Source organism: Balaenoptera musculus, chromosome 16, assembly GCF_009873245.2.
Source record: "Balaenoptera musculus isolate JJ_BM4_2016_0621 chromosome 16, mBalMus1.pri.v3, whole genome shotgun sequence".
In the NCBI taxonomy this organism is placed as follows: domain Eukaryota; kingdom Metazoa; phylum Chordata; class Mammalia; order Artiodactyla; family Balaenopteridae; genus Balaenoptera; species Balaenoptera musculus.
Genome location: NC_045800.1, coordinates 39,174,377 through 39,201,872, shown reverse-complemented (window position 1 = coordinate 39,201,872; position 27,496 = coordinate 39,174,377). Strand labels below are relative to the sequence as shown.

At 42.4% G+C, this 27,496-nt stretch overlaps 1 protein-coding gene across 1 annotated transcript in view; it reads right to left on the bottom strand.

Annotated features, from left to right (window-relative positions):
- SGMS1 (sphingomyelin synthase 1) overlaps nt 1–27,496 on the bottom strand; it is a 295,764-nt gene that overhangs the window by 238,787 nt on the left and 29,481 nt on the right. Inside the window, exon 2 of the mRNA XM_036829630.1 lies at nt 22,214–22,308. The gene's annotated coding sequence lies outside the window, so the exon portion shown is untranslated. The remainder of the gene's footprint in view (nt 1–22,213; nt 22,309–27,496) is intronic.

Genomic DNA, 27,496 nt, shown 5'->3' with positions numbered 1-27,496 from the left:
TTTCTAAAAATAAAATCCATTCTTTCCTATGTAAAACTACAAGGAATTTCAAGTCAACTATGTAAACAGGAGGAAGCATCTGACACCTCTTCCTTAAACACAGGAAAGGAAGCTTAAGACAGAAGAAAGGAAATAAGCAGGTATAAATAGCTCAGCAAGAATGTGATTTCTTAGTGGGAACTTTCACAATTTTTCCTTCAGTTTGCTATAGATACATACACTCATACATACACATATGTAAAGAAGTGTGTGTGTGCACAGTTTTATGTTTTTCCTTGCTGATTCTAGCAATACAACTGCCAAGTCTTAATGCCAGGTACTGAGAAAATGAGGAAAGAATATTATCAATGACAAGTGTCAGTCAAATCAATGGATTGAGAGAGGCCCTCTCCACCGATTTCTGGTCGCCCAATTCTTTTGGTAAAAGATCTGTCAACACCCATAAAAGCATAATACTCCAGATGACCAACAGGCACATGAAAAGACACTCATATCATTAATTATTACAGAAATGCAAATCAAAACTACAATGAGGTAACACCTCACACCAGTCAGAATGGCCATCACTAAAAAGTCTACAAATAATAAATGCTGGAGAGGGTGTGAAGAAAAGGGAACCCTCTTGCACTGTTGGTGGGAATGTAAATTGGTATAGCCACTATGGAGAACAGTATGGAGGTTCCTTAAAAAACTAAAAATAGAACTACTGTATGATCCTGCAATCCTACTCCTGGGCATATATCTGTAGAAAACTCTAATTCGAAAAGATACACGCACCCCAATGTTCATAGCTGCACTATTTATAATAGCCAAGACATGGAAGCAACCTAAGTGTCCATCGACAGATGAATGGATAAAGAAGATGTGGTACGTATATACAATGGAATACTACTCAGCCATAAAAAAAATGAAATAATGCCATTTGCAGCAACATGGATGGACCTAGAGATTATCCTACTAAGTGAAGTAAGTCAGACAGACAAAGACAAATATCATATGATCTCATATGTGGAGTCAAAAAAATGATACAAATGAACTTATTTACAAAACAGAAATAGACTCACAGACTTGGAGGGCAAACTTGCAGTTACCAAAGGGGATAAGGGCAGGGGGGATAGATTGGGAGTTTGGGATTGACATGTGCACACTGCTATATATAAAACAGATAAGCGTCAGGAACTTGCTGTGTAGTGCAGGGAACTGTATTTGGTATCTTGTAATAACCTATAATGGAAAAGAATCTGAAAAAGAAATATATATAAATATATATATATATATATATATATATATATATATATATATATATATATCTGAGCCATTTTGCTGTACAACTGCAACTAGCACAGTGTTGTAAATTAGCTATCCATCAATTTTTTAAATGGTAACAACATAAAAATACTTTAAAAAAAAAAAAAAAGCATCGGGCTTCCCTGGTGGTGCAGTGGTTGAGAATCTGCCTGCCAATGCAGGGGACAAGGGTTCGAGGCCTGGTCTGGGAGGATCCCACATGCCGGGGAGCGGCTGGCCCCGTGAGCCACAACTACTGAGCCTGCGCGTCTGGAGCCTGTGCTCCGCAACGGGAGAGGCTGCAACAGTGAGAGGTCCGCGCACCGCGATGAAGAGTGGCCCCCGCTCACCACAACTAGAGAAAGCCCTCGCACAGAAACGAAGACCCAACACAGCCAAAAATAAATAAATAAATATATTTATTTATTTAAAAAAAAAAAAAAAGCATCCTACTCTTTGACCCCGCAGCCCCGTTCCCTTTACACACCATTTTCGTGAATTTCCTCCCACACTTCACATCATGTTTCTCCCAGTTGTGATCGGAGTCCACATAGAGTTTCTGCCTCCAGCTGCACAGTTTTCCCAACAGTCATGTTCAAAGGTTGCATTATTTGGCAAGGGACCACAATCATTGGGATAGAAGAGGCCTGCTGTGTCTTTTTATGTTATAATCACACCTTGTTATTCAAGAATAGTCTCTGAGCTAAGCAGCACATCATACACTTGAGTGCTTATATTGGGCAGATATAAACTTTTAAATCATAGTTTAAGAGCCAGTTAACTGGAACAGTCAATAGGAACAAAATAAGACTTGGAGTAAAAAGGCCTGGTTTCTGAAACTTGAACTAAGTTTATGACCTCAGGCAAATCAAAATTTCTCTGGGTCTATTTTTTCATCGGTGCTATGGCCTGTGAGTGTTCACGGCGCGCTGGACACTAGTCAAGCATTCTGCATACATCGGCTCATTGTAATCCCATCACAACACAAGAAGCAGGTGTCACCACCCCCATTTGACGGCTGAGGAAACAGAGGCATGAAGCTTGTATCAACTGGCAGAGCTAGGACAGAACACAAGCCACCTGGAGCCAGACCCTGCTGCTAGATTAGAGGATTTCTGGGGTTCCTTCCAGCTCAAACCCTCGATCTTTCTGACATTCTAGGAACGAGCTGTGCTTAGTTGGTCATATTTATGCCAGTTTTTTTGGTAGTTGCTCAATGCCCTTCACAAGTAACAAATCCTTCATCTTCAAACACCGAGAGATTTAAAGCAGCTACCAAGATAACTGACTTCAGACCCTGACTTTAACGAAGGGTCAACCTAAAACAAACTAGAAATCTATGTGGTGCTTCAAATGCTTCTTGACAATTCAACTCTCCATTGATGGAGGAAGAACTGAGTTATTAGCTAAACTGAAAGGATGCAAGAGAGAGAAACATTTTGCTTTTGGAATAAGTGAAACTGGAAATAGAACCACAAACGGTTTCCAGGCTCACTAGCTGGTCTCCGCTCACTAATATTTCAGATGCCCCCGCCGCACCCCTCCACTAAGGACTCCAGAAGTTCGCTCATCACTCCACAACCAGGCAAAACAAGGAAGGAGAGACTGCAGTGACATCTCCAAGCCACCAGAGAGCATTTCCTCACCTGGGATCAGAAAAACCCACCCTAGTTCACATGCATTTCTTTTTTTTCAGATTAACAAATAAGTCTGAGGCCCACCCTTTCTTTTCTTTCCTTTTTCAAGTCCCAGCCTCTCCCCAGTCCAACTCACCCTCACCCAAATGAATGAATGAAATGACCACCTTCTAGATCAGAGATTCTAGGACTCAGCTGTGCACAGAAGTCCAGGTGTCTGACTAAAATGCAGATTCCAGCCTCTATATCCATAAACTATGATTTGGTGGGTCTGGTATGGGGCTCAGGAATCTACATTTCCCCTAACACTCCCTGCATGCACGCCTCACGCACAGGTACACACACGCACACACACACACCCAGCACCCTGTACCCCGCCATGTATACATGTGGAAGACCACACTTTGAAAAACACTGCTGCAGAGTCCGGAAGAACAAAGTTAAACCTCTTTATTTTTTAATTGAGGTAACACTGGTTTACAACATTATAAAGTCTCACGTGTACAACATTTTATTTCGACTGCTGTACACACTATATAGCTTGCTCACCACCAACAGTTTAGTTTCCATTCATCACCTTACAGTTGACTCCCTTTACCCATTTGACCATCCCCCCAAACCCCTTCCCCTCTGGTAACCACTACGCAAAGTCACATCGCTTTTAAATCACAGCCTAAACATCGTCTCCATACTGTCAAGGGACAGGGAGGGTTTTCTCTGGGTCCCCCTTTCCTGTGCATCTGCCTATGATCCCAGGCTCCACCTTCAAAACACACTTTCCGGGCTTCCCTGGTGGCGCAGGTGGTTGAGAATCTGCCTGCCCATGCAGGGGACAGGGTTCGAGCCCTGGTCTGGGAAGATCCCACATGCCGCGGGAGCAACTAGGCCCTTTGAGCCACAACTACTGAGCCTGCGCATCTGGAGCCTGTGCTCCGCAACAAGAGAGGCCACGGCAAGTTGAGATGGCCCGCGCACCGCGATGAAGAGGGGCCCCCGCTTGCCGCAACTAGAGAAAGCCCTCGCACAGGAAAATGAAGACCCAACACAGCCAAAAATAAATAAATAAATAATTAATTAATTAATTAAAAAAAAAAACACACACTTTCCTCCTCTGATCTGGTCACTGCTGTGGCCCTTACTAGGTGAGCTCTAGCACTTCCTGCCAAGAGTAAACCTCAGCGGCAGAGTTCCTGGCAGCTTCACCAACTCACTCCCGGCATCCGCCGTCCGCCTTGAGAACGTCAGAGCAGTAATCCCACTCGTGAACTGTACGCCGCTCAGCAGATGCCAGCTTCTACCAGGCACTATGGGGCACCTACGAGCATGTGGTGGGCCGCCTGGGCCTCTCGATCCGCCCCTGATGATCAATGCTTTTGAACCCATCCTTCTCTGGCCAGACGGGAGGCTGGAGTTGCCGTACTCCCAGGCTGCGCCCATAGGAAGGGCATTCTGTACACGCAGGCTAAGCGGTCTTGTGACTACTGAAACAAAATAACGCCAAGAGGCTGCTGATTCAGTTAGAGGAATGTATCACACCACAGTTAAAATGAACCTCGCTAAAACACCACGATACTGAAAACCATGTTAAGTCCTCTTACATAAGAGACTCTTTTTATGGAACTCGTTTCCTATGCAATCAGTCCTTCAGTGACTGGGGGTTTAAATTACACGGATCCACAGGTGCAGGGTTTCTGATTACACTTGTGTATCCTTTGGAACGAAGGTACTGACAATCCACCTCCAAGTGCCAGAGGTGCACAGGTGACGGCTCCCAGGGCTCCCAGGGCTCCCAGGCCAGGACTGACACCACACCTCACCAGGGGAAGAGCTACAGGGGCCAGAGGGGCTCGGCCTGAAAGAGAAACAGGCACCACCCAGGGCCCTGTGCCACACCAAGCCTTGGGCCAAGCACAATAACCTGTCATCCGACATGATGTTAAAATGTAGAAGGAACGCGACATCCTTGCACCCAAAGACGTCCCTGGGTTTGGAAGTCAGGTACAAAAGGGTTAAAATCTAACCCAACTCTACCACTGAATGTCCCGGGCAAGTCACTTAACCTCTCTGAACCCTCCATTCTGCCACAAGGTGCCAGGTCCTAGGAATGATAGGGCATCTGACTCCTTTGCTTCTAGGAAGGTTCAAAGTCTCCATCCTCTTCCTCTGGGAGTGATTTAAAAGTTAACACACACTGGTGTCCAACGTCTGCGTCTCCTATGTTGGGGTGTCCTCCTCAATAAGTGAGCACTGGTGGGAGGGGAGCCCACCCATCAGAGATGCTGAGACGGCAAGGCCATCACCCCCTCCCATCCCTGGCACCTAGTGCACGCACCAAGCCCTAGACAATCAGACGCTCCCACCCAGGACCCTGAATCTGGAGCGAGTGACACAAGGCGACAGGGAAGAGGAGAATGGAGCTGACTGGCACGGCAGTAACCCTACATCCAAGGCCTCACTGGGGTGTTCACAAGCACGTGGCGTCACTCACTGTTCTATGTTGTGGTTTGGCTGTGGTTCTGGCAAACATAGCTTCCTTTGGTAACTGCTGGATATCCTCTCAGTGTATCTTTTTTCTGCTTCAGTTCTTATTTGCCACCAAGAACACATGGACAGAAGTGGGAAAATTTTGACAACCTTCGGCTTTGAGAAGTGCAAGAGAATGACAAAAATAAAACATCGAAAGAAGCCAAACCAGAGAAGTGACGGCTTAGAAAATAAGACTGAGCAAAGACTCACACTGCAAAAGTGGTATTCAATGAGTTGCCCTCCTCTTTTTTGTATCTTAACCTTTCGATAGCGCCTTCATTTCTGAAAACAGATGCTTCTCTATTTGCTTGTGGAGGATGCCACAAGCAAAAAACACATTGATTTCTTTCTTTTATTCTGTTGACAGCTTGCTCTGTTCTCAAATTTCTCACCAATTCTTAGAAACTGGAAGGCGATGGCTTATTAAACTCCTTAACATTAAGTTCAGTTTAACAAATCTTTATTAAAGGCTTACTATGTGCAAAGCACTATGCTACATGTTAAGCTAAACTCATAATAAAAGGAGACATTTCAAATCAAATGCAACTGGAAATTTTGTAATTATGCTTGAAACTTTTATTTTAAATGTAAACACCAAGGTAATTATTTTGTGAATGCTCAGGGTTATATACAATATATTCTAGTGCTACAAAACCAAAGGGTTCACATGTGGTTACCTACGAGCCCAGTGCGAACCACAGGCAGGTTCTGTTGAGCACATGGCGTTGGTGTTGTTCAAGCTTTCTATCAGTTACTTAAAACTCTGGATTTCTTTGAAAACTGGGAGATCTGGCCCCTCATCGCCCATGACCTAGGCTGCCACCTGGAAACATGGAGCGAGTTCCAGCAGCCTCTGCGCCTTCCGTAAGGGGCACACAGCTCTCCCGTGTGTCACAGGGCCCAGCCTCTGCTACTTTATTTAATACCAAACCCACTTTGCAAATTTATTTTACCTGCCTGGTCCCAAGAGGCATTGTGGATTCTTGTTTTAGACACATCATAATGTGGGCTTTACGAAAAATAGATACACACACACTTAATTCAGATGCTTCAAAACTTCCTTTTTCCACAAGGGAAAAAAGAAGGAAGAAAACATTCTTTCCCACTTCAAACATTCCCTGGATTTTAGACTTTCCAGAAATATTAATTTATAAAGTTACTGAATCTCTTAATTGCATCACGTTTTATATTTAAATGTCTGTTTTCAGGAAATGACAAAATGTTCTGCATCCCCATTTTATTCACATGCCACCCTTCAGGTGTGGGGAAAGTTCTCGGAACATTTGTCTAATTCAGTAGGAAAAACAAGCAGGTGGGATAAGAACCTTATGATTCTTTAAACATTCTTGCCTTGACCATCGTATTTCTATAATATATCAAACATCCTATTTTTATGAGCAAAAAGCATCTGGTGCTATAAGAGCAATATTTTTTTATAGATTTATTTATTTTATTTATTTATCTTTGGCTGTGTTGGGTCTTCGTTGCTGCACACGGGCTTTCTCTAGTTGTGGCGAGCGGGGGGCCTACTCTTCGTTGCAGTGCACGGGCTTCTCATTGCGGTGGCTTCTCTTTGTCGTGGAGCACGGGCTCTAGGCGCTCGGGCTTCAGTAGTTGTGGCACACGGGCTCAGTAGTTGTGGCTCGCGGGGCTCTAGAGCGCAAGGCTCAGTAGTTGTGGCGCACGGGCTTAGTTGCTCTGCGGCATGTGGGATCTCCCGGACCAGGGTTCGAACCTGTGTCCCCTGCATCGCAGGCGGATTCTTAACCACTGCGCCACCAGGGAAGTCCCAAGAGCAATATTTTTAAACAGCAGAATATACATATTTCTATTTCTTCCAAATTTTCCTTTTCCGCCCATTAAGAGGAGGCAGATAAATTTCTCACACCTTTAGTTCTTAAACATAGCATTGCAAAGAGCTTCAATAGCCACTCAATAATGCTTGGTGAGTGCTTGAATGCTGAGTGAAGAAGAAGAATGAACAAATGAACCAAAGTAACAAATATAGGAGAGAACAAAATAACATTATTTCTGAGCCAGAGGGGAGCCATGAGGATCCCTGTGCTAATCTCCTCTCCAGGGTCTGCAGCTGCCTGAATGCCCTTCCCTTGACTCAGACCAAACCCACCCCCCCCATCAGATCTCCCATCACTGCCATCCATATGCTAGGATTCATACCCCTAGCCTCATTTTCCTAAACCTTACTAGGTGTGAAAGTTGCTTTAAAAAGACCAACACACAAACTTCTATTTATGTTCCTATGATTACTTTTTTCCCCTACATAAATGGGGGAAATAATCCACAATGTACTCAGGTGGTATTTCTTTGCCCCAAGAAGTGAGGGCTATAAGTACTTGCCTGGGTGCCTATAGTAAGTGGTGTGTGAATTGGAAGCCTTTTTTTTTTTTGGTAAGGGATGAACAGTAAGGATACCAGGAATGGGCAACCATGGCATAGAGAAAGAACCCAGATTTTGGAGGCGGTACATTTTTTCCAAGCTAGGAGGCAATAAAATAAAACATGGTAGTGAAAAGTGTGCACTTTGGAGTGGGATGGCCCTGGAATCAACGCTGACTCAGTCACTATTACGCAACCTGAGCTGAACCTCCCAGAGGCTTCCTGTCCCTTCTGAAGTAGTTGGGGTGATCCCCACTGGGGGCGGCTGGTGTGACAAGGCACCTAGTGTGCCACAGTGGCAGCAACAGTGGCTAATCTTCTCCATGACACGTATTCAAGGTCTTTTGCTGACCTTCTAGGAATGTCTGGTCACATTTCCCAAAACAGTTTTGTACTGGCAAAGCACTGCAAACTGTGGCCCTTCCAAGGGAAAGATGCCATAAAAACTAGTGGAAAACTTTCCTAGGCTTCCTGGCTTCTCATTGCCAGAAGGAAGTTCAGGAAAAATGGAAGGTATTGTTCTCATAATCTTTACTATTCAAACCAGCCCTCCTCACCTGCCGAAAAAGTCACACAAGAAACATCTTAGATTCTTGGTCCCTCAGTAGCAAAGGTAATAAAGGGCTGGAGCTCAATTACATAAAATCACTGAACATAACAGAAACCTTCTTCTAGTAAATCAGCTATTAAGTCTCAGGTTAATTCTGCCAATGTTATTCCTTGTGGACCTCAACTTCTCTGAACATATTTTTTTAATAATCCTGAAAAACATCAACATAATCTGGACCCTTATAAGTATAGCTAGTACCCCTATATTACACATGAAATACTTTTCCGAAGTGAGAATAAATGAGTAAAATGAGAGATACATTCACGGTCTATGTGCTACTGCCCCGTAACTATAGTTCCCTGTTAGGGTCCTAGTCACATCATATAATGGGCCCTTCAATTCTGTATTTCAAAAAAGGGAAGAAGAAACTGCTTCTGCCCACCACCCTTCTGCAGGAGCTAACGGATAAAGCGGTCTGACTTCAACAGGAGTTTTATCTCGTCCAACTGCAAATACCAGCTACCTCTTGCTGCCCAAGGGTCAAATCACTGACAAAAAGTAGAAAAACTAACGGCTGCCTAATAAACTGTTTTATAAACAAATTCTCCCTTAGTGGAGGGAAAAGTAAACCTTAAAAAGCTGATGAAGATAGTATGAGTGTGTTTCATGTTTGGTAATTGCAATCATTGTTGCTTTTGTTGTGGTCATCCATTTACAATGCTTGGTGTCAGTTTATTTATCTCTTGTAAAAATAAAATACAGTGTGTGTGTGTGTGTGAAAAAAAAAAAAAAAAGAGCTGATGAAGAGACAACGTCTTTATAAGGCCACTTTGCCCGTGCCGGGGCAGCCTATGTTCCCTGACCAGAGAACTGTCATGCCCATCTTAATAGTTAATACTTTAACAGAACACGCTGAACATTAAGAAAAGGCAAAAGCTTATGAGTCAGAAGAATAAGAACTAAGAAAAGCAAATTCGAATCTGGGTGCAATTTCAACAAAGCCTAGCATCTTTTCCATTTCCCCACAGTGAGCACTGCTGCATCTGGGAGGGAGGGAGCCAGGGGGACACCATACGGTACCCAGCACATCACAGTGTTTGAGCATAATTACAGCATAATAATACATAATGGTATGATAATAACATCCTCTGCGTATTTAGCACTTACTATGTGCCAGGCGCTACTGTATGTGTATAGAGTGTACATGTCTCTGTGCACATATATATATATAAGATAGATATAAAAATCTACATATCAACATAGAAAACTCATATATTTTATATATTTGATAATAAATATATTATAATTAGTACTATATATATATAAAATCTCATTTAATCCTTAAAATAACCCTGAAGCAAACAACATTCCCATTTTACAGATGAGAAAACTGGGGTTTAGAAAGGTGTAGTAACTTGCCCATGGTCTCAGCCAAGATGCTAGGATATACAACCAGATCTGTTTTGTCTAATTCTAAACGTGGGCTCTTACACACCATATCACCAAAGAAGGTTCCAAAAATTCCCAAGTGGGAGACAGTAGCCCCACCAACCCCACCACCTAACACGGATCTGCCCCAGCTTCTGATCAGAGATGCCCCACAAGAAGCTGGGTGATGGACGAGCTAAAGCAGCTCACCCTGCAGACAAGACCCAACTTCTTTCAACAGAAGCATGGTCAGCTTGTCCTCGTTATGGACCCAACAGTAAATCTCTCAAACAAGGTTATAACCGTGGCCTCCACAAAAGGCATCAGATACTGGGGTCTCACGTGAAAAGCCAGCAACCTCAGAAAACCCTCACCAAGTACCTGATCTTAGACCCTCTTTAGACACCCTTGTCTCCACTGTCCTCCCAGCGGCCACCACAGCTGCAGCTGGAGGAACACGCCCCCTTTCAGCAAAACAGCCAAATGCCATAAATGCCACCCTTTCTTCTCATCTCCCTCCAAGAGCAGGAGGAGTCCCACAATGGATAGGATATTTCATTCACACTCTGTCTGAAGAGCAATTTTTCCCATAGAGAAACTGGGTAGTTAAAATTCTCAACCAGATGAGGGGCCTATTCATGGCAATCTCAAAGCACAAATGACAAAGCTATAGTCTGCCTCACACATTTTTTGAATCACAAAATTATCTGTCTCATAAGTTTAACCCTTCATTTCTTGATAGCACTTTTGATGTTATACATTACACTATCACGTATGTATGTGATAAACCTCTGCCAATAGAAGTTTGTTAAAGAATACAAATCATAATTATCACATGCTAAGTGCCAAAATCATGTTGGCAACAGAACGAAATTTTAAATAATAAAATGCCACAGGGCATATAATGTAAATCACTTGGAAACTATACGTATTTGCTTCTTCCTTGATTCTTTATTCAGGAATCTATAAATACTGCACAGAGCTGGGGCTTTAAGCCCTGGGAGTGAAGTAGCTCTAGCAAGATCAGAAGCTGGCAGTTTCTGCAAAGAACTGTCGTAGCTCTCCTTTTAATTAAAAAAAAAAAAAAGGAGGTTTAGTTTCCATTGCTGACCCTCAGAATGCAGAAAATAGAAAACTCAGACTGCTTCAATTAAGCTGAGAGTAACCAAGAAAATATTCTGCTCATGCTTGGGTTAGAGCTTTAAAAGTGGAAGCGTGGAAGAGGCAGCAACGCTGATAATCAGCGAGGGTGACAAAACTCAGAAAACTCAGGCTGGACGTTGGTCAGCTAACTTGTCATCATTTGCAAGTTTCCCTCTTAGCACTAAAAACTCTGGTCTCTGCCTGTGAAGTAACAGACAGCGCCAGGAGGTCATTTTGCTACTGTATATATAGTAAGGGAGAAGGACACAGAAATATAGAGAGAGGAGTTACTAATTTAACAAAAAGGGTTCCTTCCTAACTGACAAGAATTCACAATTTATTTATATTTAGCTTTTTAAAAAAACTCAACAACTAACAAGGAAGATCTACAGTACTGTGCTCCTATTAATTTTAATTCAACCTCAAGACAGTAACTAAAATTACCCCTAGATTGTTGGTGGCTTTAATAATAAGAGTGAGTAACTGACTTGCTAAACGTAGGTAAACTGTGAATCTGATTTCCCCAAAGGTTGATAGAGTAATAAAAGGCCAATATTTTAAGTAGAAAGCAATTTCTCAGTTTTGCACACAGCTCTGCACAAAAAAAAGGATCTTGGGCAAGCTTCCATAGCAATCAGCATGGAAGCAGAGAGGTTTTCTTTTCCTTTCCTTTCCCAGTGGTGAAGTTATAGCTATTAAAGAGCTGCTGCTGTGCAGAGCTGCAAGTCTTCTGAAAAGAACTTCTGTTATCTAATCGCCACCAGGCCAGGGACTACCATCTCAGTTATCACCCAATGACCAAGGCATTCCTCTGAGGGGCTGTGCCCCAGTAAGCGGGAAGGAAGCATGGGTATCTGCCAGAGGACACGCCCAATGTTCAGAGAGGACAGAAAGCAACTGAATTTATCACCACAAGGGTCACATCAGGAGATAACCCAATAACCCAAGGTCAGCTGGCCTATATTAAAAGAACCGCACTGCCCTCCCCAAACCTGCTTAATTTTTGCAGCGACCTGCTATCAGAATTAAGGTTAGTTTTTTACCTACTCTCTGACGATCTGAGCTTGAATGCTTTGTTGAAGCATTTACTAGGGATCAAAGTCACAAACACAGCCTCACTCCCCATGCCACATTTATGTCCAATCCCTCTGGCCTGCGGCAGTGCCCTTTGTGGGTGGTCAAGGACAAACAGCATTAAAGCCTATTATTGGGCTTTTCATGTAAGAAGGCTTAATGTGTCAGCTGCATTTTAATCTAAGAATTAGATGCTTACCCTCGGAAAACTGGTTTTAGAAACATCAATAAGGACTTTTTTTAAGGATTCTTATTTTTTATCTCAAAGCCCAATTATTTATAAATTTATTGGTATTTTACATCTGAAATGAAAGCCTTTAACCAAGAAAAAGAGGCAGCTGCTGCAGAGTTAACAAGAAAGCCAAGATCTCTACTGAGGCAATCTAAATATATATCTCGCCTTAAAAATAAAAGAACACCAGCTAAGGCTCACCACTGCAGGTATGTGTCTGACCAAATACCAACGCTACAAATCCTGCCCTGGATTTTTAAGACTTCTATATTGACTTCCAGTTAAAGACAGTGGACAGACACACATATTTAGTTCCTCTCTCTCCTAAACCCCCAATACAACAGTTATTGCTTTTTAAAGGCATACATCCACAAGGACAGAGATAACAAGAGAGATTTAAATGTTCAACTTTTTAAAGCCGGAAACCAATTTGAAAATGGCAACTGATGTAGCAGACCCAAAGAAACCATATCTTCCAATTTATGAAGCCCCATTCTTAAACATGAACTGACACTCAAGGATCATCAGCCACGTAAAGAAAGTATCTAATATGAAAGACGGAAACAAACAGGAAAAAAAGCAAGTTAATAAAAATCATGAGAAAAAGAAAGCTTCAAAAAGAAAAACAAAAGTATAATTATCTCCTCAGAGAGCTAAGAGAATACTCTAATAAAAAAAACAAGACTCTATAAAATAGAAGCATCCAGAGAAGAACAAACCAAAAACAAGAGCTGTCAGAAAATAAAACATGATAACAAACATAAAAAATTTAATAGAAAGATTAGAAAGTAAAGTTGAGGAAATATTCTAAGAAAACAGCTTAAAAATAGAGGTGGAAAACAGGAGTAAAGATCACAGTCATACTACAAGTCAGTCAACACCTAACAGGAATTTCAGAAGAAGAAAGAGAAAGAAAAAGGGGGAAAAGTCAGTAATGACAGACTTCAAGAAAATTCCTAAAAATGAAAGAGGTGAGTTTCCAGCCTGAAAATGCCCATTCGGATCTCAGCACAATACATGAAAATAGACCCTCCCCACCAAGGAACATTATGGAGAAGAACTAGGAATCCGAGAGAAAAAGTAAGAAAGATCAGTCCTGACACCTGACAAGAATTGGGAATCAGAAGGTCTTAGATGTATCACCACTAACACCGAAGCCTGAAGGCAATGAGCAAATCCTTCACTATTCTGAGGTTCAGAGACTTCCAGTCTAGAACTCTACACCAACCAGACTGTACATTAAATATAAATATACAGCAGAAACTAACACACCATTGTAAAGCGATTATACTCCAATAAAGATGTTAAAAAAAACAAAAAATAATATTATATATATATTATATATATGATGCTCTCAGACCTAAAACCACTCAGTCTTACCTCCTGTGTAATTTGTTAGGAAGGTTACAGAGCATGTGGTCTGCCAAAAATAGGGAATATAACACAAGAAAGAAGGGAATATGGAATGTGGAAAACAGGGAAGCCCATAGAGAAGCAAGATAAGAGAAATCCCCAGAACGGTGTTGAAGGAAGAGTCCATCTCAAGGCGTGGTGCACAGCAGGCCTGGAGAGGATATGGTCTAGACTGGTGCAGGGCCTAAGACTCCAGGTGAGATACTGTCAAGAAGATAAAATTGATAAAATACCTAAGATACTGGGAGGAGATTCACATGGAATGCTGTTTGCGGCTAACTTAGTGATAAGTGCACAAAATTTTTAAAACAAGACAATTATTAAATCCAAGAAAACTTGTGTGCAGGAAAGTTAAGTAATCAAACTATACTATATGGCGTACCTGTGAATCCTGTTTACACAGTATAAGATAAACACCAAATAAGAAATTGGGGAGCAAGGAGGGAGCAACAGAATAAAGGGATAAGAGGTCTTGTGGAACTACATAACCCTTTACAAATCAAGCTTGTATAACTTAAATAAAAACAAAAACTAAACTTTAAAAAGATATTTCTATACTTAATATTTCATTAGTATACCACCTGATAGCTTACAAAATACTTTCACATGTGTCTAATCATTTAACTTATACCAGACTCTGCAAGTCAGGTTACCTCCTTTATAAAGATGAGAGAACTACCTCAGGGAAGTTAAGCAACTTGATGAGTGACACAGAACAACAAGGGGGCAGAGGCAGAACTGGGAAGAGAGTGGCACGCTCAAGGTGTGTTTGACATTCACAGTATGGTTGATACGAATGATGTGGGTAGGAGTCTAAAGGGAGATAAGCCAAATCAAATTTTGGAGTGCAGGGTTCTCAAACTTGTGTGTCCATAACACTCACCTGGAGTTCCACTTATACGAGGTATCCAAAGTAGCCAAATTCACAGAAACAAAAGTAAAATGGTGGTTACCAGGGGCTGGGGAAGAGAGGAAGTGAGAACCATTTAATAAGTATAGAGTTTCAGATTTGCAAGATGAGAAAGTTATGGAGATCTACTTCCCCACAATGTGAATATACTTAACACTACTGAACTGTACACTCAACGATGGTTACGATGATGAAGTTACGTATTTTACAATTTAAGGAAAAAAGAATCACAGAGAGCTTGTTAAAACACTGATGGCTAGACCTCAACCCTAGTTTCAACTCAGTAGGTTTGGGTGGGACCTAAGAAGTTCTACTTCTAACAAGTGCCCATGTGATGCTGATGACACTGTTCTGGGGACCAAATTTTAAGAACCGCTGCTCTGGTTCAAAGGTTCTCAATCCTGAACGCACAGCACCTTCACCTGAGATCCTAGACCAAGTAAATAAAAACATGAGCTGGGGAGGGGGGTACCTGGACATGGAGTGCTTTTATAGCCCTAAGGGTGATTCCAGTATGCAGGCAGTTTGAGACCCCCTGGCCTGGAAAGTGGCCCATGCCAACTGGCAGTACAGCGTGTGTGAGCGCTACAAGCAGGCCTGGGGCCACTCAGCCACATTCTGGCTCTGCCTCCGTTTCATCATCTACAAAATAATGGTCATGGAGTTGTTGAGACTATTAAACAGGATAATCAATAAAAGAACTCAGGGCAGTACCCATCACACAATGAATAATAATGTTATTACTTTTGTTGTTGACTTACAGGAAACAAGGTTGCCCTTGTTTTTTCAGCTATAAAACAGGGTCAGGTTAAAGACAATGAAGAATCTATTAATATTCAATCCCAGACTACTAAACAAGACAAAAAGCTCCCAAGGACCTAAGAACAAAGTAAGTGGGATTAAATCTAAGAACCTTTTATGATTCCCACAAGCATTTAGCAAACCAAGGGTCCTTTCTACAGAATTAGTAGCTAATCCCTTTACTCTCTGAATAGGTGTTGTTATTTGGAGTATAAATACCATTGTAAAAGCAGGTGTTGGAATCAATACTCAAACACCACCACCTTCATCTAAAGAAACAACATAATGTGGTGTGTTCACACAGAAGGTAATGTCAGACCCAGAGCCGAAATTCCTGAAGACATCTACACGGTAAACAATTTCTTGTCAAAAGAAACTGAAAATGAAGACAAAGGCATAGTTCAAATAGGTTTGTTCATTCAAGAAATATCTGAGCACCTCCCACATACCAGGCACAGTGGCAGCGAGGGAGGGCAGGCCACTCACTGCAGGGCAGAGTTTTTCATAGAGGGAAGCGGGTGGGTCCGCCCACGAAGCAAGCTTTGGGAACGCCGAAGTGCACCCTTCTTCCTCAAAAGCAGTGTAGGGAGAGCCAAAATTGTGGTTTCTGCTAAGTTTTCTTCTCATGTAGAGCTGCATATTTGGGGGTGGGGTGTTAAGATAATCCACAGTAACACAGTGTCTTGAGTCCACAGTCAGTACAAAGAAATCATTGTCTACATCCTCGGAAAGCAACATGACCCTCCTTAGATGTCTGGGTCACACCAAAGTCTAAGTCCCCAGGGCAAGCCTCCTTCATTAAGTCATTTGAATAATTTCCCCACAAAACTGTCTCACTGTTGTGGGAATATATTCTTTTTTTTTTTTTTAACATCTTTATTGGAGTATAATTGCTTTACAATGGTGTGTTAGTTTCTGCTTTATAACAAAGTGAATCAGTTATACATATACATATGTTCCCATATCTCTTCCCTCTTGCGTCTCCCTCCCGGAATATATTCTTAATGAGGAAAATGGTGTCTTTTTCTAGACAGAACTGGCTAAAGGCCTTGGAAGCAGCATTGTGGGGTGGTGTGAGCCTCTCTGTCAGAAATTATGTCCTCACACCGTACTGATGGGTTCAATCGCCTCCCAACCACAAAAATCTTGGTTTCCTCTAAAGCTCAGAATTACTGGCTCTGATTAAACAATCAGCAAACATCTCCTGAGTGAGTGCCAACCCTGGATACGGCTGACTGTCCCAAGCCTGTGCCCACCAGAGTGGAAAAATTCTGTGCCAATGTCCTCCCACTGATGTCCCCTAAATATCCCTGGGGGCACTCTGTACCTGGGAAGCTAAAGATCGGCTTGCAAATAGAATATGTAAGTAACGCTGCCCTGGCTTGTACATGTAGGTACATCCAAACAACAGGCCTACTTTGTAGGAGTTTTTCCCTCTCTGCTTCTTTGATTGATTATTAATCCAAATGCTCCACAGTCATTACATAAAGGCAACTGTGGGGACAGGGAAGAAGTCAGGAGACCTGACTGATGTTGGTGCCCCCTTTACAGGCCATGTGACTCTGGACTTCCACAAGCTCAACTGTCACTCTGCTGGCAGGGCTGTCTCAAAAGTAACAAAAATAACAAGGGACAGAGGGACCAGCGCGTATCAGGTACTGTTCTAAGTGCCCTACAAATACCCATTAATTTAATCCTTCCCAGAACCTTATAAGGTAGATACCTTTACCCCCATTGCACAGTGAGGAAACTAGGGCACAGAGAAGTTAGGTATTTGCCAAAATCTTATGCGGCTAATAACTGAGCCCACACAGTCTGGCCCCGGGAATCCATGTTCTTAATCACTTCTTTATCCTGCCTCCCTGATGCTTCTTTCAAGTCAAACAAGTGAATACACCTGAAAATGCTTTGCAAACCATAAAAAGATACATTTATTATTATTATTATTATTAGTTTGCCTCCCAGCATCCACCGACCCCCCCTAATTTCTGTACTTCTGGTGGGAACCATTCCCCACTGTCATCAATCAATGCTTCATCTTCAGCTGAAGAGGTGCTCACCTCAGACACTAGGTGCGAAGCATATGACCTGGGCAATCCAGTCAGGATGGGCCCATGTCCCTGGTCACAGTGACTGGTCCAGCGCTAGGCACCAGGCCAAGACTGTCATCTGTGCAGTGCCTTGGATGATCACTGCAATGACGTCAACCTGAAGCTGCTGGAGGTCTCACCTGTAGCCCAAGAACATGCAGCCAAGAATGATGCTCATAACATTGTTTGGATCCCCAATCTGGCCCTTCCTGAAGTCAGATCCATCTCTAGACTTTCAACCACCTGAACCAATAAATCTTTTTATTTAAGATAGTTTGAATTGGGTTTTCTGTTACTTGCAACCAAGAGAATCATCCTGATCTCTTTCTAAAACACGTTTCATTCTATCAAGCTATATTCAGCTGCATTTCAGTCCCTTCCCTCTCCGAAAATAAAACTTGAGAGACTGAGAAAGTAAATGTTAATTAGCTAGCCTTGACAAATTAAACACTCCTGGAGCTGGAGTTCTTGACAGAAGAACTCCATATTATGTAGAATAGAAGATCCAGTTTTTTTAATGCCACAGATCAAGTGTTCTGGCCTATCATCAAATTTGTTTCATAAAACTTTATTTTTAACCAAAGCAGTTAAGCCTGCAGTTTTCAGCTTTGCAAGGAAAACAACTGTGATATTTACTTCCTCTCAGTCTTCTCATTTTTCAGTTACCCCTAAATCCAAACCAGTACCAAAAATTACTAAAATGAAGAATAAGATTGAGTTTTTAAAAACATTTTAAACACAAGAAGCAGAAAGTTGTGTGTGGGTGTATATATCATTTCTTCCTCAGAAAGAAGAGGAACTAAACCTTAACCTTATTTATTAATTTTGGCAACAGAAGAAATCAGTACGAGTTTGAACCACATTCACTGAACTATTCATTGCACCAGCTAACATTCCTTCCCTATAGTTCCTTCAGACAAATTCTCATAATTAGATTTCAGAGGAAAGCACCATTGGTCACCCAGACCACAGCCTCAGAAGGTGCAAGTAGCGTGCCACTTCACGTCAGATGGCTCCTAAGGCAGTGTATAAACACTGTCAAGACTTCGTGAGTTTTCACATCTTCAAATTATTACACACAGCTGAATAACTACGGTGACAGGCCAGTCATAGCCCACGTGTCCACCCGTAAAGCATATATAAAAATGTTAATTGAGTGAAGATGATGTTAAAAACCAGTTTCACACTCCTTGGAGAAAATTAAAAAATATTTCTCTATTTTCTATGTTCATCACATTGCACTCTATAGCCTCCTATTAAGAAGAAACAAACTTTAATGACCTCGAGTAAGCAGGTAGATAAGCATACCAACAAAGATAAATTTGTTTAACTACATTCCAAACTTTATTACCTTGTGTGCTGTTCTTTCTGTTGAGGCTTATTTTTTCTTATTATCATGGCCTAAGACTGAAGGTCTGCTTGGCTTGCTTTGGTAAGCTCTTCAAAGATCACAGCCCTATCCAGACAGGCTGCTTTCAAACAATCTTTGTTACCACATGTAAACAATCAGGACCTCTAAACACATAATTATTTATACGATATCATACAACATACTTTTTTATAACTGAATTAACCATTAGATTACACAGAATAAGTGTTCATCAAATTTACAAAATTAACAAAAATAGCCGACATACTAGTTTAAATTTGAGGATTTCGTAAATCTATTTCCATATTACACTTTTGTTCTGATTCACAGAAAGCACAACCCTACAATGGAACTTCAAGTTCATAGGGGTCTCTGTAAAGCCCACAAGGGCAAGACCATATCTGACTATCACCATTTTACGCCTGACATACAATAGGCACTCTGTTAATACCTGTTGGATAAATAAATGAATAAATAAAGGCATTAACACTAAAAGTAATGGGCTCACACTATTTCATGACTACAGAGATTATTATTACTTTGTCCTTGCTTTGATGAAGTAAAGCAAGAGTTGACAAACTTTTATGCAAAGGGCCAGATGGTAAATATTCTAGCCATTGTGGCCCATATGGTCACTGTTGCAAATGCTCCACTCAATCTCTTTCCCAACTATTCAACTCCGCTGTCGTAGCACAAAAGCGGTCATAGACAATACATACACAAATGAGCACGACAGTGTTCAAATAAAACTTCATTTACAAAAACAGAATTTGGCCATAAAAACACCCAAATCCCATGGGAACCACTTTCTTATAATGAACACTCTATTCCCTAAAGGTTGGACATTGGTGGACTTGCTAAATTCAGCCAGACATGTTTTGTTTTGTTGGGTCAAAAATTGGGCAGGGCATATATACTCATTCCCCACAGCTCCATCACTCCTTACTGAGCAACCCCGCGCCCTACTAATTTCCGTCATGTTACAAGCCTGGCCCACGCAAGCCTTTGAGTTTACATCCTGAACTTTACAGTACAACTGGTTTCCAGTGATGTGGCCCATACCCGTCCATACCCGTACCTGTGAATCTGTAACCACAACACAGGCTCCTCAAGAGCAAGCCCATGACTTGCAACTCTTCACCCTTCATCTAACACCTAATATCAACACCCAATGAAATTTAAATATTTATTGACTGCCTACTGTTTGATATAGTTACTGTCTCCTTGGAGGGGGTGTAGAAAGAGTTACAATGACAGACAAAAGGATGGAGAAAACGTGCCAGCTGAGAACAAAGAGAAAAGGGACATGGTGAGTCACAGGAAAAGCAACAGGAATCATTACAGGACTGAAAAACCAATCTCTTCCAACTGTGTCTCAACCTTCTATCGGCTGCCAGGATTCCTCCATCGTATCACAGCAGAAGCTGGGCAGAGGTTGGACAACTCGGGACACTTCAACGGTAACCACAATGAGGATAAAACCTTGGTTAATCCTCATTTCTGCCACAGGGTGCTCTGAGTGGATGAACCCAAAAAAATCACCTGCATCTAACAGAAGGAATAAACTGCTGGACTCTCACACAACGGTATGCTCTACAGCAATGAAAATGATCAATCTACAACTACATGCAACAATATGGAGGAATCTTTCTAATACATTGTTGAATGAGGAAAGTCAGACACAGAAGAGTACAATCTGCATTACACACACACACACACACACACACACACACACACACACAGAGAAAGACAGGCAAACTAATTTATGCTCCTAGAAGTCAAGAGAGTAATTCCCCACCGAGTGGGTAATGTCCAGAATCTAGCTGTGGGAAAAATGTTCTGTTTCTTGATCTGGGTTCTGGTTACATTAGTGAGCTCAGTTTGGAAACTGCATTGAGCTATACACTTACAATATGCGTGTTTTCTGTATATATATTCTATTTCAATAGAACGTTTAAAAAAAAAAACACTCCCCCATTTCTAAGTGGTCCAGGACTAGAGAGCCAATTGAAGGCCGCACACAGAGCCCCATATGCCTTCCCTTCCGCCATCCTTCAGAGCCTCTTGCCTCATGTGGAGCCCCAGGCACGCCTCCTCATCTTTTCTAAGCATAACCAGACAGAGGCCAAGCAGTGAGAAAGCAAACTAGATCATTTTGAGATATCTGTAATTCCAGTCCCAGAGTCTTCGGAAAGTTAGTGTCTTTCAGAAACTTTACTGCTGTCACTAACTTTTTGTTCTAAATCAGAAATGAAAATATTAAGACGACTCCACTGCCGTAAATGGCTCACTTAAACAGACTTCTTTTAAAATAACGCTCTAAGTGGGTAAATCTAGTTCATAAACATGAATGAAGAAATGCTTCAACACTCAGGGCCTCCAGAAGAAGATACTGTAAACAAAATGTAACTGAGATTAGAATGTAGAACAGCAAGAGCAACCCTGCAAGCACCCCAGAGCTGTAATGACCGACTGTGTAAATGGCCCTCATGGGTAGTACTTACAACTACAATCAGAGCTGAACACACATCTTTAAGACTTTATGTAAAGTTTCAACTCAGGTAGTCAAATTATGGGGCTGGGATTCATTCTGATTCTCTCTAATGTTGATCTTAATATACTAACCTCAACTGGACATTACCACTCATATTCTTTTCCCATCCTCCTTGTAAGTTCAGGCTAAAAAAATCAATTAAGACCTTTGATCACATTAGATCACGGAGACTGGTCTACTTGTGAATGCTGGTCAGGAAGGAGGGAAGAGGAGTCATCAGATCCTCTGACCTAACAATAAACATCAGCTACAGCGGGCCAGATGGGCAGATTACCAGGAACAGAGAAAGCACAGTAATCCTCTCTTATACAGGGCACACGCGTAGTGCAAATTCCAATCCTTTATATCCAGATGTTTTTCACATGAAACAAATTCACTATATAGGTCTGTCCATTAAGTAGGTCACTGTTTAAATATTTTTTAAATCTGACCTTATTTATATCAGCCAGGAAGGGAACATAAATTCAAAATTACCTCTTTTAATAGGAAATTGTAACTGTGTTTAATTAAATGATTCTGTCATGGAGTTTATGAATGTTCTAAAATGTCTCTCAGGGGAGAATATTCTTATTTTTAGGAACTGCATCCCCAAGAACTGAGGATAAAATGTCATGATCTCTTCAACTTACTTTCACATGTTTCAGCAGAAAACAGTAGAAACCTACTACACACACACACACAGGTATACACAATGTGGCAAAATGCTAACAATTGTTAAATGTAAACCCACTGTACATTTTTTAACTCTTCAGTATGTTTGAACATTTTTATAATAAAAAGACGCACAGAAATCTTTACTCACCTTTCAAGTGGATGGCCGTCTTCTTTTTCCTAATCAAAAACGAATGGCTAAATATGCCCAGAGGCACATTTACGGATGTTCATGCTGCCCTCGCCCTGCAAGAATAAGCAAAACAACACGTTACCACCAAAGGTTTTTATTAAGTTAATGCCATTTCAGTTGAGACAGTGTTCTTAATACATGTCAAGGCTGTAGGTTAAAATTCTGTTGAAACTGTTTTTTAAGCAAGGAGAAAAGTGAAAAGAGAAAAGAATAATCCCGTCACATATTGAATGTGGGGAACAACCACTGGCCTGACCCACTGGAGGAACTTCTGGAACAAAGGAATTCCTCAGTAAGTTTCTTTTAATTCACATAAATTTCAGGGCAGTGATGTAGCCTAAGCTTCCACTTGAACAAAAACTGGGGCTTCAAGGACCTGAGCTTGACTCTGACTTTGGATTCTGAGACTACAGTTAGAAGGCACTCATGTACCCTCGCAGAACCACATCAGACGTGCTGCTCTTCCTGGAGTCCTTTCAGGCAAAGGTATTCAGACCGGATCTACTACTACACTGGACTATAATATGTGCTCTAGGGCACAGTGGCCCGGGGGCCTGATGCCTCCACCACACCTCATCTCTTGGCATTACCTATTGCATCTGATCCTCGCCACAGCCCTGTGAGGCAAGCGGTGTTTACTGATTCCATTTTCCAGAGGAGGCAGCTAAGTGTCAGAGATGATACAGGACATTCAACTAGAAAACATCAGACATGAAACTGCTACTTAGGTCTTCTGACCTCAAGCTCAGGGCTTATCTCACTAGGAAAGGAGAAAGCACAGTATTTATATCAGCTAGGAAGGGAACATAAATTCACAGGCCGTCCCCACACTCCCTACCCCATAACATGAAAGCCAACCTGAAAACCAACCTCAAAGCCAAACAGCCAGACAACACAGCCACATGTCATTGTGGGGAAGAGGGAAGGGGGGGGGGGGGCATGCACACGCTGCAGTTTACTCCCTGAGAGTATATATTAATAATCATTCTTAATAGTACCAATAATACTATAATTATGATTACCAATTACTATAATGACTATTAGTCATTATACTTCCCTTTGAAACACAATGACCCTTAATGTATTTTTGACATTTTATATATATTTCATTTTTCACCCTTCTTTCTCAAGAAAGCACGCTATTGGCCAAAGAAAGTAAAACAAGGCTCACATGGCACCCCAGGTAATTTTTATCGCTGCCACACAAAAAGGCAATTACCACTCGCTGTTGAAGATTTTCCATTCATTTTTATAAAAGGCAAAATACAATAGAAGATAATGGCACAGACACTGACTGCTCTGCCAATAAAGTTGGAAGCAGCATCAAAACTACCCTCCATGATGGCCTGAAGTGGCCCTTCATCTGCTGATCACCAAAATTCTGCACGCAATGCACAAAGGTTTAGAGGTCTTGATGTCCACCACGTGAAGGTGCTGGTGTACAAAAGTCTGAGGAAAGCTAGTCAGGGACCCCTGCACCTGGCTTTTAGTCCTGTCTCCTCCGCTCGTTAGCTTGATTAAAAATTGAGAAAACCTCTGGACTTCCCTGGTAGCGCAGTGGTTAAGAATCCGCCTGCCAATGCAGGGGACACGGGTTCGAGCCCTGGTCCTGGAAGATCCCACATGCCGCGGAGCAACTAAGCCCGTGCGCCACAACTACTGAGCCTGCGATCTAGAGCCCACGAGCCGCAACTACTGAAGCCTGTGTGCCACAACTACTGAAGCCTGTGCACCTAGAGCCCGTGCTCCGTAAACAAGAGAAGTCACTGCAATGAGAAGCTCGCGCACCGCAACGAAGAGCAGCCCCCGCTCACCACAGCTAGAGAAAGCCCGCACGCAGCAACGAAGACCCAACGCAGCCAAAAATAAATAAATTATTTTTTAAAAGTATTAAAAATTGAGAAAACCTCTCCAGGCAGCTACCTCTCCTGTGGGTTGGAACACCTGTTCACAAGGATGTTGCAACTCACAAAAAAGATAGGATATGACTCAATGCCTCACCGACGAGAGCACTTGGACCCCAGGAATACTGACCAAGAAGTTACGCCAACAGCAACACAAAACCAAGGGAAAAAACATGATGTATCTTTGGAAACATCAACTTTACTCATGGATTTTGGTGAGGGAAAGATAAGCAAGTGAATCAGTAATATTAAAGCTGTTAATATAGAAACAGATATGCATTATGGAGTTGAATGCAATCATTGTATGAATTTTTTTTTAATATTTATTTATTTATTTTGGCTGCGCCGGGTCTTAGTTGCAGCACTCAGGATCTTCACCGCCGCGTGCGGGATCTTTCAGTTGAGGCACGCGAACTCTTAGTTGCGGCACGCGGGATCTAGTTCCCCGACCAGGGATCAAACCTGGGCCCCCTGCACTGGGAGTGTGGAGTCTTACCGCCCTGGACCACCAGGGAAGCACCCATTGCATGAATTTTAAAGCCAAAACTCCTGTCCTTACTTGCCTAGTTCATTTCCAGCCACACCCTTTCATGTGGGGGAAGGGAGTGAGGGATGGGATCTCCTTTTTCATTAAAGATGGTCTTGGGACAATGTGTGAAGCTGGTAGGGGTTTTAATATCACAGTGCGTCCAGGAAGCTCCCAATGGCCCCTGCTTTGGAGAATTCGCTTCAAACTCAGGAGTCCCAGATTTTTGCCAGATCTAGGTACAGGTGGGATGAAGTCTAGATACATACAATCCCATCTCTATACCACACGTCCTGGCGTGAGTGTTACTGAAGTTCCTCTCTTCACTGCCCTTCCACCCGCTCCCTGCCCCTTGGACATCCCCGTCAGGCAGGCTCACGCCACTTAGTTACTCAAATTAAACCACTGACTTTTCTTCAAACCCATACTGATTGGTAACACATTCAGCATCTCCAGTAATCTTCATTTAAATGGATGCCTGCATCATTCCTAAAGAAAAATAAGCTGACCAATTTAGTCTGTCTCTAAATTAAACTTTCTATTGTGAAATATATTTAAAAGTGCCGGGACTTCCCTGGTGGTCCAGTGGCTAAGACTGCACTCCCAACGCAGGAGGCCCGGGTTCGATCCCTGGTCGGGGAACTAGATCCCACATGCATGCCGCAACTAAGAGTTCGCATGCCGTAACTAAGAAGCCCGCATGCCACAACAAAGGTCCTGCGTGCCGCAAATAAGACCCAGTGCAGCCAAAATAAATAAATAAATATATATTTTTTTTAAAAAAAGTGCCTACCATGGTAGCCAGCCTCCCGGATGGCCCCCAATGACCCCTGCCTCTTGGCACTCAGGCTCTTGTGAAGTACCTCCAACACACACACACACACTGAATAGGGCTGGCACGCGTGGCTAATATGCTATCGGGGAAAGGATGGGGTGTGACTTCAAAGGCCAGGTCAAAAGAGCAGCTTCCCTCTCACTGCCTTGGCAGGGAAACCGGCTGAACCCGCTGCCACGTCATGGTCATGAGGACACTCCAGCCGCCCTAGAGGGAGGCCCATGTGGTGAGGACCGAGGCCTCCTGCAACAGCCAGGTGAGCAAGCCTGCTGAGAAGCAGATCCTCCAGGCCAGGCAAGCCTTCAGACGATGGCTGCTTCCACTGACACCCCGACTGCAGCCCCATGTGACCCTCCCCCGGTTAGAACCATCCAGCAACGCTGCTCCTGGTTTCCTGACCCACACAGACATTGTGCGAGATGATGAAGGTTTATCACTTTTAAGCTACTGAACTTTGAGGTAACTTGTTATGCAGTGATAATTAATATAATAACGTATGTCAGCTTAAAGAATAATAAAATGAATCCCATGTATGTTAATACCCAGTTGGTGGTGCTGGGTTCTGTTTTTCTTTTGTTAAAAAAAAAAAAAAAAAGGCCTGTGTACCTCTTCCTGTGCCTCAACCCCTCCATTCTCCCCCCGAGAGATAACCACAAGCCTGAATCTTGAGTCAATCCTTTCCTCCTCTGTATGGTTTTACCACATCTGTATTCTCAATATGTTGTTGCGTTCTGCCTGGCTTTAAGCCTAATACAAAGGAAACCAGGACTGTATGTATTCCAGACTCGCCTCTTAAGATTTTGATTTTGAGTTCATCCCTGTTGACTCATGTGACTGTAGCTGATTTTTCACCACCATATAGTTCTCACTGTGTGAACATACCCACAATTTATTGCTCTGTTCTACTGTTGAGGATCATCTGGGGATTTTTCAGTTTTTGCTATTATGAATAATGCTGCATTTATATTCTAGTGCTCGTCCCCTGGTGCACACAGCAAATTTCTCCAGGGCGTATACCTAGGAGAAGAGAGCTGGGCTTGGGACCACATAAGTTCAACTCTTCTCAGTAATGCCAGATCGTTTTCCAAAGTGGTTACGTACAATTGACTCTTCAGCCGCTTTTCCAGTCTCTCTCCAAATAAGAGGCATGCTTGTTTTGCTAATTACCAGCAAAGCTTTCAACAACAAAAGGGAAAGCTTTTCCTATTTGCAGCATCACCGCTGCAAATAAATAGTACTCCAAAGTAGTGACCCAGACAGCTGGAACATATTAGTCACAGGACCTCAGGACAGACTTCTGAATAAGGATGCAGACCCAGTCAGCACCGCGCTGCCCAAGGGTATCAGTCAAATTTGACTTCTAGACCTACATTCAATTCAGAGACTGCTGTCCTCCTGGTGGACTCACAGCTATGGTCCCCTCTTACTGCTGTCAACTTGAAAGGGAAAAAAGTTAATTCAAATGAGAGAAGAAAGTTACTATAAATTTCAAGGAAGCTCGTTATCATGTCACTGAAAGAAACAATGGCACTAGATGACCAAGATGACCAAAATGGGGTTATTTCAACTCAACCTCTTGGCAGTTTTTATTTGTCTCTTTACAATCATTTTTATCCCTGTGAGGTAGGAACTACTGCTACACCCATTTCACAGATGGTGGAAACTGAGGCATAGAAAGCAATTAAGTTGTGCACAGTCACACGGCTGATAAGTGGTAGAACAAAGATTTGAAACCAGTTTACTCCAGAATCCACATTCTTAACCACTACTCTAGGCAGCTTTTTCAGTCCCCCAAGACCAGCCAGAAGGCCCTGCAATGGTGACTAAATGGTGGAGACACCACTTGAACATTTTCTCTGACTTAAAGTTCGTGTTCTTTCTACAATGGGCCTTCTGGACAAAATAAAATTACCCGATCCCAGGGCTTGTGGTAGGCAAGTGTTGACCTTAGGTCTTGGAAACAGCCCCCATGAAAG